Source organism: Numida meleagris, chromosome 1 (genome assembly GCF_002078875.1).
Source record: "Numida meleagris isolate 19003 breed g44 Domestic line chromosome 1, NumMel1.0, whole genome shotgun sequence".
Lineage (NCBI taxonomy): Eukaryota > Metazoa > Chordata > Aves > Galliformes > Numididae > Numida > Numida meleagris.
Window position 1 is genome coordinate 135830981 of NC_034409.1, and position 12752 is coordinate 135843732.

A 12752-nucleotide genomic window follows, 5' to 3' on the forward strand; every position below is an offset into this window, starting at 1 on the left:
CCATTGCTTCTTCTAGATAGTCTCTACTCTTTTACTTGGAAAGTTTCTTGGTGTACCCACACTGGAATTTCCCACTAGTAGCAGGTTACAGAAAGGAGCTGATTGACAGCTCAAAATAATTTCAAATTCCTTCTAATTCCGAATGGATATATAATGACATGCTCGAAGAGAGTGGCAAGCAGCAATAATTTCTTTGCAGGTTATAATAGTAATTTAGATTCATAACTATAAATGAAAGAAGGAATATACATTTCATAGAATCATAGAATCACAGAATGGTTTGGGTTGGAAGGGGCCTCAAAGCCCACCCAGCCCCAACCCCTGCCGTGGGCAGGGCTGCCCCCACCAGCTCAGGCTGCCCAGGGCCCCAACCAACCTGGGTTTGAATGCCTCCAGGGATGGGGCACCACAGCTTCTCTGGGCAGCCTGTGCCAGGGCCTCACCACCCTCTGAGTAAAAAACTCTTTCTGAACATCTAATCTAAAATTCCCCTCTTTTTGTTCAAAGCCATTCTCCCTTGTATGATCACTATCAGATCATCACGTATAAAGTTCGTTTCCCTCCTATTTATAATCTCCCTTAAAGAAGTGGAGGGCCACAATTATGTCTTCCTGAATCCTTTTCTTCTCCAGGCTGAACAAGCCCAGCTGCCGTGTCTGTCTTCATAGGAGAGGTGCTCCATCCCTCTGATCGCCTTCATGGCCCTCCTCTGGACCCGCTCGTACATCTCCACACCTTTCTTGCACTGGGTGCTCCAGCCCTAGACACAGTACTCCGGATGGGGCCTCACAAGGACAGAGCAGACAGGCAGAATCAACTCCCTCTCCCTGCTGGCCACTCCTCTGCTGATGCAGCCCAGGACATGGTTGGCCCTCTCAGCTGCAAGTGCACACCGCCGGGCTCCCGTCCGGTTTTTAATTCCCCCAAGTCCTTCTCCTTTTCCGCAGGGCTGCTGGCAAAGTGTTCTCCCCGTCTGTACACACAGCTAGGATTGTCTAAGCTCAGCCACAACACTTGAGGCTAAAATAATGTTTCCGCCTGGTTTCGAACCAGGGACCTTTCGCGTGTGAGGCGAACGTGATAACCACTACACTACGGAAACACCCACACTCCCGCCACTGCTTCAGCCCCACCCCCACGTTCTTCTAAAGGTTTCATCCACTCCGCCAAAGCGCCTCCGCGGGAGACTGCGCACAGACCGGGAATAGTGCTCACCTCACGTCTCTTCAGACGGGAGCTTGAAAAAATGCGCTTAACACCACTGCTTCATCTCGCCTCACTCTTACAAAGCTTTCACTCCAAGTTAATACTTTTGTTCTAAAGTCATATAAAACTTTTCTACAGCTCCTCAGGCATGCATGAGGTCTTCCCTCTGCCTGCTGGTGTCCTAACTAGGAGCAGAGTCCCTCCTCCTCTAACAGTCCATTTCTGCCGTGCAAGTTACATAGCATACACAGGAGGAACAAGATTTAAGATGCTCTCTCCTGAGCTCTTCCCCCAGAGGGGAACTTTGCAGGATGGCTCAGTCAGACCTGTGGCTGCCCAAAGAGCCGTCCCCAGCCCCTGCCCCAGCACTGCAGCTGCTCTCTGCTCCTTTCTCAGCTGCCCAGTGCCGACGCTCAGGCCCTGTCCAAGAAGATAAAAGTAGCCATGAAAAAACGTTGGTTTTCTATCAGGTTTGCTCCATTATTTGCTCCAACAGAGGAAGCGTCAGGAGCAGGACTGCCACCTTTAGGACAGCAGGTAGCTCCAAGCCCTTTGTGACAGCAGCAAGCCAGCTCTCCGCTGGGGTCTCTATTATGATCTCAGCTTTTCCGTGCTTTGCTCAAGGCTCCTAGACACCAGCAAGTGTCAAGATGCATGTATGTTGTATTTTTTTTTTCCTTATCAGTACTAGTTTCTATTCTCCCAAGAACCACAAGTGAATTACCCATTCATTTCGCTCTGATTTTTTTGTAACTTTTTCAGCTTTCTCACTTGCGAGAAAGCCTTTCAGCCGGCAGGGATTTTCCTCTACCCTTTGTCTCACCTGAGCCTCCTCCATGACTTTCAGCACAATTAGCTTGGTAAATAAACTTTAAAAAGTTGCTGTTTGCAGGAACACCAAGAATGTTTTCTGTTTGGCTTGATATGACTGCTTTGAAGTGATAATCTAATGGGTCAGACAGGGTACTGTCAAATAAAATGAACTACAGAAAGATACGGAGGTGGTGTGCCTGACCTTGGAGAGCTTATACAGCTATTGCTTTGTTTCCATTTTAGATGCCCAGCCCCCAAAGCAGGGAAGGTGACCTCAGAGTGAAAGCCTACATTACTTGGCCAGCCAAAGGAAAGAGGCACCATGAAAGGCTGCCAGGAGATCCTTTCCACCAAGGCATCGGTCTTTCTGGACTGAGTGGAAATCAATAGGAAATGACAGATCTTATGCCTGAAAGTTGCTTATCAAGCACAGGAAGGAAGTTACCTGCCTTTTGCATAGTAGCTGATTATTTAGAGTGTTTGCCCAACAAGCCATAGAGCCACTGCAGGCCTTCCTCAGCACTCCCTGCCCAAGGTTTCAGTCTGCTCTCTGGGAAAGTGCCAGTGACAGGACAAGAGGGAATGGCCTCAAGTTGTGCCAGGGGAGGTTCAGGCTGGATATTAGGAAAAATATCTTCTCAGAAAGAGCTGTGAGGCACTGGCACAGGCTGCCCAGGGAAGGGGTGGAGTCACCATCCCTGGAGGTGTCCAAGAACTGTGTGTGGGTGTGACACTGAGGGACGTGGTTAGTGGGCATGGTGGGGATGGGCTGGCGGTTGGACTGAATGATCTCAGAGGTCTTTTCCAATCTTAATGATTCTAGGATTCTATTCTAATCCATGTTTGGTGTGGTCCCAAGTCCCACTGAGGCCTGCTAGGACAAAGGTAGCCATAAGTACTGTCAAGGAGCCAGAGGACACCACGTAGAACATCCAGCTGGATGTGGGTCTCTGCTCTACTGCCTGTAATGAACACCACCAACACAGAGACTGTCCTGGAAGCATACTTCCTAACCAAGCCTCCCAGCGTGCAGCTAGAGACTGGGCTCTCCTTGTTTCCTTCTTTCAGGCCTTGTGACCCCTTGACTCCCACTGCGCAGTGCCTCCAGCTCCCAGGCACAGGGCAGAGCACCCTCCCCCCATGAGGATTCATGTGAACTGTGTATTTAACCTGACTACAGGGACATCAAATATTCAGGTGGTGGGGCTCTAAAACTCCGTGTGAAGCTTGAGCTGTGGTCAGGTGTGTGACCAGCACATCAGGCTTCTCTAAAAATCTTGAGTGAATCTGCAGGCAGGGTCACAACTGAGCTTTACAGGGGGACAGGGTGCTCACACTGCCCACCTCCAGGCGTGCCATCACCCTGTGAGCACCGTTTATGACAAATGAAGAGTAAACTTACACCTGGGCTTTAGGTAACCCTGGAAAATGACTGCACAGATGTATAGGTACTTTAGCCAGGAGTTAAGCAGGGCTCTCACCTGTGGGTGACGTACCTTCACACCAGTTTCACCATTCCACCAGCCAGCAAAAGGCTGCTCTGTCCTCAGGGACTTATGGCTGCGCTGCCTTTATGCTGTTTGCAAGCTTTCTGCCTCTGGTGCCAGCACACACACAGCACACAAGCAGCAGGGCGAGTGAGCTGCTTACAGCACCGGGGCAGGAACAGACGCATGCCCGCTGCCATTTATCATCAAACTCCAAACCTCGTACCAAGTGTTGTTTTTGCCTCCATCACACGGGGGGATAATTACGACATTCTCAGCGTTTCCCTTTTGTTGGGCATTAGGTGCCAGCGGGGAATCCGAGCAGCTCTTTGTTGGCGCTCAACTCCACCGGGGCTCCTCCAACCCAAACAGCCTCCCTGCCCCCCTCCCTCAGGCAGCGTGCTGACGGAGACGGGCAGACAATGAACTTGGGGAAAATAATTAAAAAAAATTAAAGAAGCGAAAAGGAAAAAGCGGAGACGCGACACGCTGAGTCGGGTCCATTCCGAGCACAGAGAGAGGGGCTCAGAGGGGCGGGGGCTCCGGGCAGGTACCGGGGCGGGGCGCTGAGGGGCCGCTCCCGCCCGCTCCTGTGGCCGAGCACCGCGGGGAGGCGGCGGCGAGTGGCAGCCGGGAGAGAGGGCACGGAGCGGCACGGGAGGGGCCGGGCACACGGTGCTGCAAAGGAAGACCCGGAGAGAAAGTGGAAGCGCTGTTGGAGGAGAGGCGGTTGCGCCTCGGCTGCGTTCCCCTGAGGTGAGTGCCAAGCTGGGGAGCACAGTCCCTGTGAAGGAGGCACGGCTGGGGAGGTGATTTTGCGCGAGTGTGGTTGGTGTGTGCATGCTCTTTTTTTTCTCCTTTTTTTTTTTCTTTTTTCCCCTCATTTCTTTCTTTTTTTTTTTCTCTTTCCCCTTCCTTTTTTTTTTTTTTTCCTATTTTCTTTTAACGTTTATTTATTTGTGTCTGTATTTATTTTCTGTGCGCGCACGCCCCGCCAGCCCGGCGCCAGCCCTGCCCCAGTGCGGGCGGGGGGCGAGGGGTCCCGGGCTGGGGGAGCCCTCCCTCGCGCGTCGGGGCCGGCGGGCAGTGGGGCGGGGGTTTCTTCATCGACACCGATTCTCGTCGGTAGCGTCAGTCGGTTCCATCGCAGGGATTTGAGGAAACGTGCCTTCCGAAGGGAGTTTAGGGGCAGTGCTGGGTTCCGGGCTCGCTTCCACCAGGTAGGTCCCGTGCCGGGCTGGGGCCCCTCGCCCCAGCTGCGGTCACTGGGGGTTGGGGCTGCATCCGTTGGAGCCCCGTCCTCAAGGTGCGGGGAGTGCTGGCTATGGGGGGTTGCGTTGAGGGAAAATGGCCCTACCCTCCTTCCCTCTGTAAGATGCCATGTCAGGGTCGTCCAGGAAGAAGAGGAGGGTGATGTGATTTATATGTTTGCGCTGTGAATTTTTTTGCTGTGGGAAACTTTTGCACTTCTTGTTCTAAGAGGAAGACCTGTGCTGCCAAGGCCAGTGTCAGCCCTTGCAGTGGGCAGAGGTGATTGAGGCCCCAGCCTGGGACTCTGGGCAGGGCTGGATTCTGGGTGGAAGCTCAGGCGGACCTGGTCCCTTCTCTTCTACTCCCTCATCTTTATGAGACCATGTTCTCCTCTGGAGCACTCTCCAAGAGTTGTGCTGGCTACACTCACTGTCATCAGTGTTTTAAACCAAAATGGAGCAGGCAGTGCTGATGCAGTAACCTTTTAGGCAGTACTTTACTTTAGGAATGTTTTTTTTGGATGAAAAACCATCACCTTTGCTGAGTATAAAATAAGTTTAGACTTTGTTGCCAGTGCATGAGATGTGGCCCAAGGGGGAGGAAGAATGTGCATATGTACAGAAGGTTCAGAGCGATGGGACAAGTTCTCTTGGCTGGACTATTGTTGGGGAGCAGCAGGGATGCCATTAACAGCACCAGTAAAGGCTGGGATTAGGGTGATTGGTGGAGCAGAGCTCTGAACTGTTAAAGTGATTTTGTGTTACAGTAGCATTCAAGAAATCCCAGCTGTAAATCACATTATACAAAGAGAAAGCCAGTCCATGGCCTGGAGGGATGACATAGGTACAGCAAGCAATTTGTAAGAGGAAGGAACAGAGGGGAAGCAATTTGTCTGGTGTTACACAGGTTATACCAGAACTGAAACTTTCCAGGCTGAAACTGGCTTTGTATATTGTGTCTGTTATAATGTTTGTTCATTGAGAGCTCAATCTCTTGATTATTGACTAGTGTAGCAAGCAGTAGCAATAGGGTTTGAAGTACAGTACGCAGAACATGTGTTTTATGTGGAAAGTGAGAAATGATCAAAATCTTCTAATTGAGAGATCAAAATACTTCCAACTGGGTGTAGCATACAAATTGATTTCAGTAAGTGTGTCTTGGGCATAGTATATTTTTAAATTGGACAGTAGGAATTAAATGGAGCTTGAGTGGTTTGGAATTTGTAATGTTGGTTGAGGCAACTGACCATCATGGAACAGTGGTTTATTGTGCTGCTTTGAAATCACTCTTGCGTTTTATGCTAGCATGATGTTACTTTAAGTAGTGCCATTATTTCAAACCAGCATAATGAGATGAAAAGCACTTGGCAAGCACTCCTGTAAAACAACATTTGAGTGCTAAATTCAGATCTTTGCTTGAAAGTATCTATAAAATACCATGCTTATGTAGGGTGTCATACCAAGGAAAATAACCATCTAGGTTAAAGCCATCTTAAAACGTTTTTGACTGAATGACAGCTTCAACCACATTTTAACTCTTTTGGAGGGGAATGATCTCTGAGCTTTGACATGGAAACTAACAAAACGATCGTGAAATGAGCGCCTGTAATAAGTGGGACACTCTAACAAGGTTGGTTACAGTTTCGTCTCACCTGGTTGTTCAACCAACAGGTTATTTCAGAGTATGATTTGATCGGTTATTTCATAGAAAATGTGCTTAAAAACCCAGTTTAAAACAGATGTGCACCACAGTTTTTGTTTAATTGCAAGATGTAGCAAAAAATGTTCTTCAAATGTGAATGATCTTTTCATCCAGGTGTTTGTGAGCATTTTTCCACTTATTCTTTTCTTTTTTCCACTTCATCTTCTTTCTGCTGCTGTTACCAAGATAATTGTAGCTAATGAACAGAGGAAAATGCTGTAATCCTGCACAAAATTAGCAATAATTGGGGATGCTGTTGATGGTATCTGGAAATACCATGTTGTCACATGTTGTCAACAATAACAGCTGCTGGAGACACTTGCCATTTTGTGGGCCAAGCCTGCTGGTTTAAGACTCTGCCAGTTTCATATGAAGTACAGTTTGCTGCATCTTCCTGAAGGGGGAGGGGAGGAGAAGACATAAAAATTATCAATACAATGCAAAAGCATTCCTGGCAAACAGTTAACTTTAGCCCTTGCACTTAGATCTGTTAATTTTCCCTAAGGTTTCATGTGCTGCCAAGTCTAGCTATTAATTCATTTAGCTCCTTAGAGACATGCTACACAATAAAAAGAAAAAAAAACAAAAACATCCCCAGCAATATATATATTGCTATTGACACAGCCTTTTTGTCAAGTAATTTTTAATATATTGTGTTCTGATTCATGGTCAGTCTTACTGTGCACACAGAAGAGGAGGGTTCGGTTACACATTTTGATTTTTGCTCCTTCTCCCTAAATGTTTTACTGTAAGATACTGCTACCCCTACTCCCTAAACCTGTTAATGTAAGTGTGACATGTGTTTGGTTATGATATTCTCTTCCCTGGAATATTTGAGACCTTGGAAAGGTCTGTGGTGCACCTTTAGAGACCGTAGTTCCTCTTGGGACTGGGAAACAGCCTTAGAAAGCTTTGCAGGACCAGGATTCAAATTTTGCTTGTGGCGAACCTTTGTCTCAGCTACCAGGTGATTTAGCTGAAACGTGGCCATTGTGTTACTGTGCTTTGTTTTTCCCAAAAATGATTTGCCGTACCATTCTGAGAAAGGCTTTTGTGTCAGCAGAACTTGCACTTTCTGACGAAGTGCCCTGCTTCAGGCAGAATATCTCTGGTCATCTCCAGTGTTAATGAATATTTGAGTAGAGGGGGCTGGGTGTATCCACTGGAAAATAATTGAGGTTGCTAGAAGTTGCGGTAGGAGAAGAGTAATGTTTAAAACCATCAGCAGTCTTTTGTGCTGTATGAATTCTTAGGGCTGTAGGAAGAGTGTGATTGTGGTTTATTTCTAGTGGATGCAGCAAATACTCAGTTTTTGCTGGGTTAATTACTGTAGTGTTAAACAAAAAGGGATGTTAAATTATAAACTGAAAAAAAAATCCCAACAATGCGGTCTCGCAGGTAAATATCTTCAGGGTAGTTGAAATAACTGGGAGATTTGGGTCACACAGAGGGAAGCAGCTGCTTGTTTCCAGCTAGGCTGACACTGGCTTGTCCCTTTCTGAAATTGCATATGTGTGGTGATGATTTCAAATCAGAGCTTCAGTGGCCTCAGAAAGAGGGGGAGCAGCGTGGGGCTGACACCCGTGTTGACTTGCATATAGGCACTGTGGTAACCACGCTGATTTTGGTGATGGTTTTGGGCTGCTCTCAATGGAGCTGGTTGGAGAAAGAGGAAATATAAATCTTTCCAAAAAACAGCTGACAGTTATCTAGTTTGGATGTTGCTCCGCACCTCACTTCAAGCATTGTTTTCCCCAGCAGTGACAATGGCTAGGTGCCCATGGCGCAGCTGCCTTTGACATGTGGATGTGTCTGGCAGTGAGGAGTGGCTGCTCAGAAATTTGCCCAAAAGTGGTTGAGCAGTGTGACTTCAGTCCTAGTGAGATACTGGAAGCTCCCTCTGTCCCAGAAGTGTGATGCAAGGGATGCATGCAACTGTACATTGCAATTAGTACAACATCAGATGGCAAAATCCAGGTGACAGATACTGCTTATGGTTCAGAAGACACAATTAGTTTTATGATGGTCGATGTCAAAGTAGGAGCAAAATGTTCGATAGAATCAGAAGCTCATTTGTCACACGCAGCGATGTTAAGTGGAAATAAATTGGTGAAAAGCTTTTTTTAATGAACAGTTGTTTTTTTTTTTCTTCTGATATCTTAAAAAAAAAAATCTGTGCATCTGCTTTTCTGTGATCACAGATGATTTCATCTGAGACTAGAATAAAATGCATAATGTTTGGGAAGGCTGTCTTCAGGATGTGTGGAATGTCAATACAGGTGTTTTTTTTGGAAGCAGTTAAATATGTCTCAGCTAAATAGACTGTAAAGTAGTTACAACTGTTGCTGTTTGTACTGTGGTAGTTAACTGTGGATCAATTCTCAAGTGAGATGCCTTTGTATCAAGTGCTGCTTTATTGGATGTAATAAAAAAACCCATCTATCCTACTAGATTTATCTTAGTCTGAGAAATACCATGGAGGAGGAGAGAGGACCAGGTAGTGTTGATGGTTCTATGTCTTTATGGTATCAGCAACTAAATGCCATCACGGAAACGTAATAAGAGCCAAGTGCCCAGGCTTCCTAAGCAATTGAAAGACAGAGATGAATGACCCTCTGGTATGTGAGTGTATGGCCATGATGCTGTCTGCCATTTCTGTCTGTTTTGGAGCCGGAGTGTGTGTGCAGAGGAATCCTTGCTTGTACCTGCACGAGTCAAACGAGAACTCCTTCCTGAGTAGGGTCCTGCGGGTGCCTTTCCTTTCCCTCACGGTGTCCTAGACGTTAGCAAAAAAGGACAGTTCGGGCAGTTTGTCAGATCTAGCTTGTAGATATATATGCACCATGTCCTAATTAGGAGTTTTATTTAAGGAACATTAGTGATTTAACACCCCAGTCTAATTACTCGTAAGCTTCTTGCTAATTTTGTAATTAGCACTGGAGTAAGACATCTTATGGAAAATATACCCTTAAGGAAACCAGAACCACTAATTTCCAGTGTTTCTAGAGAGCTTTATTTCTGTGACAAGGTTCTGAATGTAATGTCTAAAAGGAAATAGTAATATTTGTTCTAATTTTACATAATGGTAAAGAGATGAGCCAAACGTTTACAGAAACTTAATACAGTCAGTCACCACAACCCAAATGACTGGCTTTTGAAGTTCTCATTTATAGGATCAGATTCTATTCAGATATAATGCAGATATAACTAGTGCAGGAGTCATTCTTGAATTGCTTTCTACCACAGTTATCTTTGGCCTTTGAAGTGTGAGAAGAACTCAGAGTATAATCGAGATGTACTGGCCATGGGCTCTCATAGTTTATAGCAGCCAAGGCAGCCTTTCATATATATAGATAGAAAGGTGCAACTTGGAGCAGCTGTAAGCCTACTCTAAAATGTTCTGTGGCCTTAGAAGGATAAAGCTGTCCTTGTAGCTGGATTCCAGTTAGTCTATGATGTATGGTTCAGATGGGCAGAGAACCTGGCAAAAGATATCCTGGCCATCAAGTAGGTGCTCCTAGAAGTTTCACTTCCATAAAAGGTCTCTCAGGTGTTCTCTTGCTTTCGGTAAGTAGGCTTGCCCTTGTCAGAAATTCATAAATATGATGAATTCTTAGGTCTGGAAGGCAATGCATACTTTGCTGAACTAAAACCTAATCATTTTGTTTCTTTAAATGCTAGGTATTAATGTGTTTAGAGACAGGGAGCTTTGTAACCAGTCTGGAGTAATACAGTATAAATAAGGTCTGTAGAGAGAGATCTGTTTATTAATTTAATTGATGTAGCTGAAAAAGAAACAAACAAGCTCACAAGCTGAGAATATCTTATTCCCTTATTGGACTGATAAAGCAATTAAGCCTAAAACCTTGTCACTTGTCTTCAATGCACAACAGTTGTAGCAGGCTTTTAAACTAATCTTTTGCTTGTTTTTGTACAACAAAAGGGTTCACTTTTCAGCAGGCCCGCTTTGTGCTTGGGGAATGCTTGAGTGTGGATGTGCATTTAGCGAAAAGGCAGTAGGAGTCTAGAGTGCAAGATCCTGCCCTGCGCTGGTGATTCCTCAGTCCTGTCACATCTCTTCCTTTCCCAGCAGGACATGCTAGTCTACATCCCTGCGTGCCAACACAGCCATAGAAAGGAAGGGATACAAAAAACACTGCAAGCTACTCTTCTCTGCTTCCACTTCCTACCACAGACACTGCTTTTGGACATCAAGTGGCCCAGTACTTTCTTGACCCCTTTCACTCTTTCACACTGAATGTTTTAGTGTCAAATACTTTGGTTTTCATTTAGTATCGGGTTCAAGTTTCCTGATTGTTTGCAGTGCACATATGCTAATTAATTCAGTATCCCTACTAGAGATAGTGAAGTAGTTCCTTCTGAAGAGGGACGGGGGAGAAAAAGGCATTGTTGGCTGCCTAATTTGCTGCAAGGCCTGCTCTGGACAAGCAGTATGGATACAGGCCCTGCCAAGTCTCCGGCTTCCTCTGCTTGTGACATTTCTCTAGTGCTCTCCTGGGAGGTCTTCTGCCCTTAACTGCCCCCTCATGCCTGTGATAGAAAGAACTTGGAAGTGCTCCCAAGTGTCAAACCTAGCTGGATTTTGGTGCAAGCAATTCTTGTGAAGAGCCCAATGGTGGCTGTAGCTTACTGCGCAGAGGGGTCAGGGGATGGTGATGGCATCACGGACTCCAATTCTGTATCAAGTGAGGCTTTGGTATTTAATGATCTTTTCTACAATTACGGACTTAATCTTTAGCCGCCTGTGAATGGAAATATTGGCACGAACAGCACACAGGAGCTGCAGAGTGCTCTAGTGTACAGTAGGCTGTTCATCAGGGTGGGAGATCCCATCCCAGTGAATAAAGGCTGAGGAAGCCAAGCTGATTTGTGGCAACTGTCATCCCCAGAGACTTAGTTTTTATAGGTTAATAGGTTGAATGGTTTTTATTCGTGTGCTTGTTTGTTAGTGTAACTCCTATCTAGGCTTTCTATTTCTGTTCTTTCTGCTATTTTTCTTATACAGTTTTCCAAGAATGGAGAATACTACTTTCAAACTTTCTCCTTATTAGCTTAGAATATAGCTACTGCAAGTCTTATCCACTAGAAAGAACAGTCAACTGTCCTCATTATTTGCTATTGTAGTAACATTTCAAAGCCTTCAGGCTTCTGTGGCCTAGGTCTCATTTAGACATATAATAAATGACAGTCCTTGCCCCACAAAAGCTTTACGTCTATCAGATGTGAGAAGAGCAGGGGGAAATTAGGCTGTGTCCACAGGGACAAATGAGATAGCAAATATAATTTAAGTCAGAGGAGTTTCATTAGCTAAGAATAATTCAGTTTCTGGATTTCTGCTGTATATAGTAAGTGGTCATTAGACTAGCTAATCTTAATATTTAAAAAAAACTGTGATTTAAATAAAATACGTAGGATTTTAGAGAAGTCAGTTCAGTGCCATTGAGCGGGAAGGAATTTTACTCAAGACAAACTGGGAGCAGAGGGAGGGAAGGGTAAAGCTAGTCTACAGGATAAAGCCACTTGCTCCCTTGAGGTTGTCTGTGGATATGTCAAACCATGTATGGGCACAGCACAGCCCTTCATGAAACAGTGACCTGGCATGGCAGTTAGATGTGGTCTCCCTGGTTTGTGAGGATGTTGGGCTGTGGCAGTATGCTGGAGCTGTTTGCAGTGGTTTATCTGGTCTGGAAATCATAGAAACGTACACCCAGTTGAAAACTGCAGGTCATTCATCTCCATGGTAGACGTCCCTTTGCTCTTGATTTAATGTGCTGTCCCCTTTTGTGCCGGGGCCAGGGACATCTTGTGTATGGTGGAAGAGTCCTGTGGCACTGGTAGGCTGGCTTTGTGTATTCTGAAAGGTTACTTGTATTCTTAAATGGATTGGCATTTGGGAATGCCTAAGGGTTGGGCCCAAATGTCTTTCTATGTCTGTGTTTAAATATTAGCTGATCATCTTCCAAAGGAAGGGCAGCAATGTTGTGGCTGCTGTTGCAGTGCATTTGCTGAACTTGCAGCTGTGGACGAAGCTGTTTCCTTTTTTCATCCTGTTGATAGGCTGGGAGCATGTCTGTGAATTCCATCTGAGTTTAGACATGGGCGGAGCTTGCTGCTTGGGAAAGGCAGGTCTAGGTCACCAAAAATACAGTCATAGACAAAAAGCGTGGGGTTGAATCAAAAACATTGTGTAGATGGGGCTAGAAAGCATTAGTGTAGTTGTGTTGCTTTCTACATCTTCACTGTATTGTTGCAGCATTCTTTGCTTAATCATTG

At 45.8% G+C, this 12752-nt stretch overlaps 1 protein-coding gene and 1 non-coding gene across 2 annotated transcripts in view; one reads left to right on the top strand and one right to left on the bottom strand.

Moving 5' to 3' along the window:
- Positions 1030-1102, bottom strand: TRNAV-CAC. The gene has a single exon. It is a non-coding gene; the product is annotated as a tRNA-Val (tRNA).
- The window catches only part of MYO16 (myosin XVI), a 363109-nt gene continuing 354378 nt past the window's right edge, over positions 4022-12752 (top strand). The window contains exon 1 of the mRNA XM_021415119.1: positions 4022-4262. The gene's annotated coding sequence lies outside the window, so the exon portion shown is untranslated. The remainder of the gene's footprint in view (positions 4263-12752) is intronic.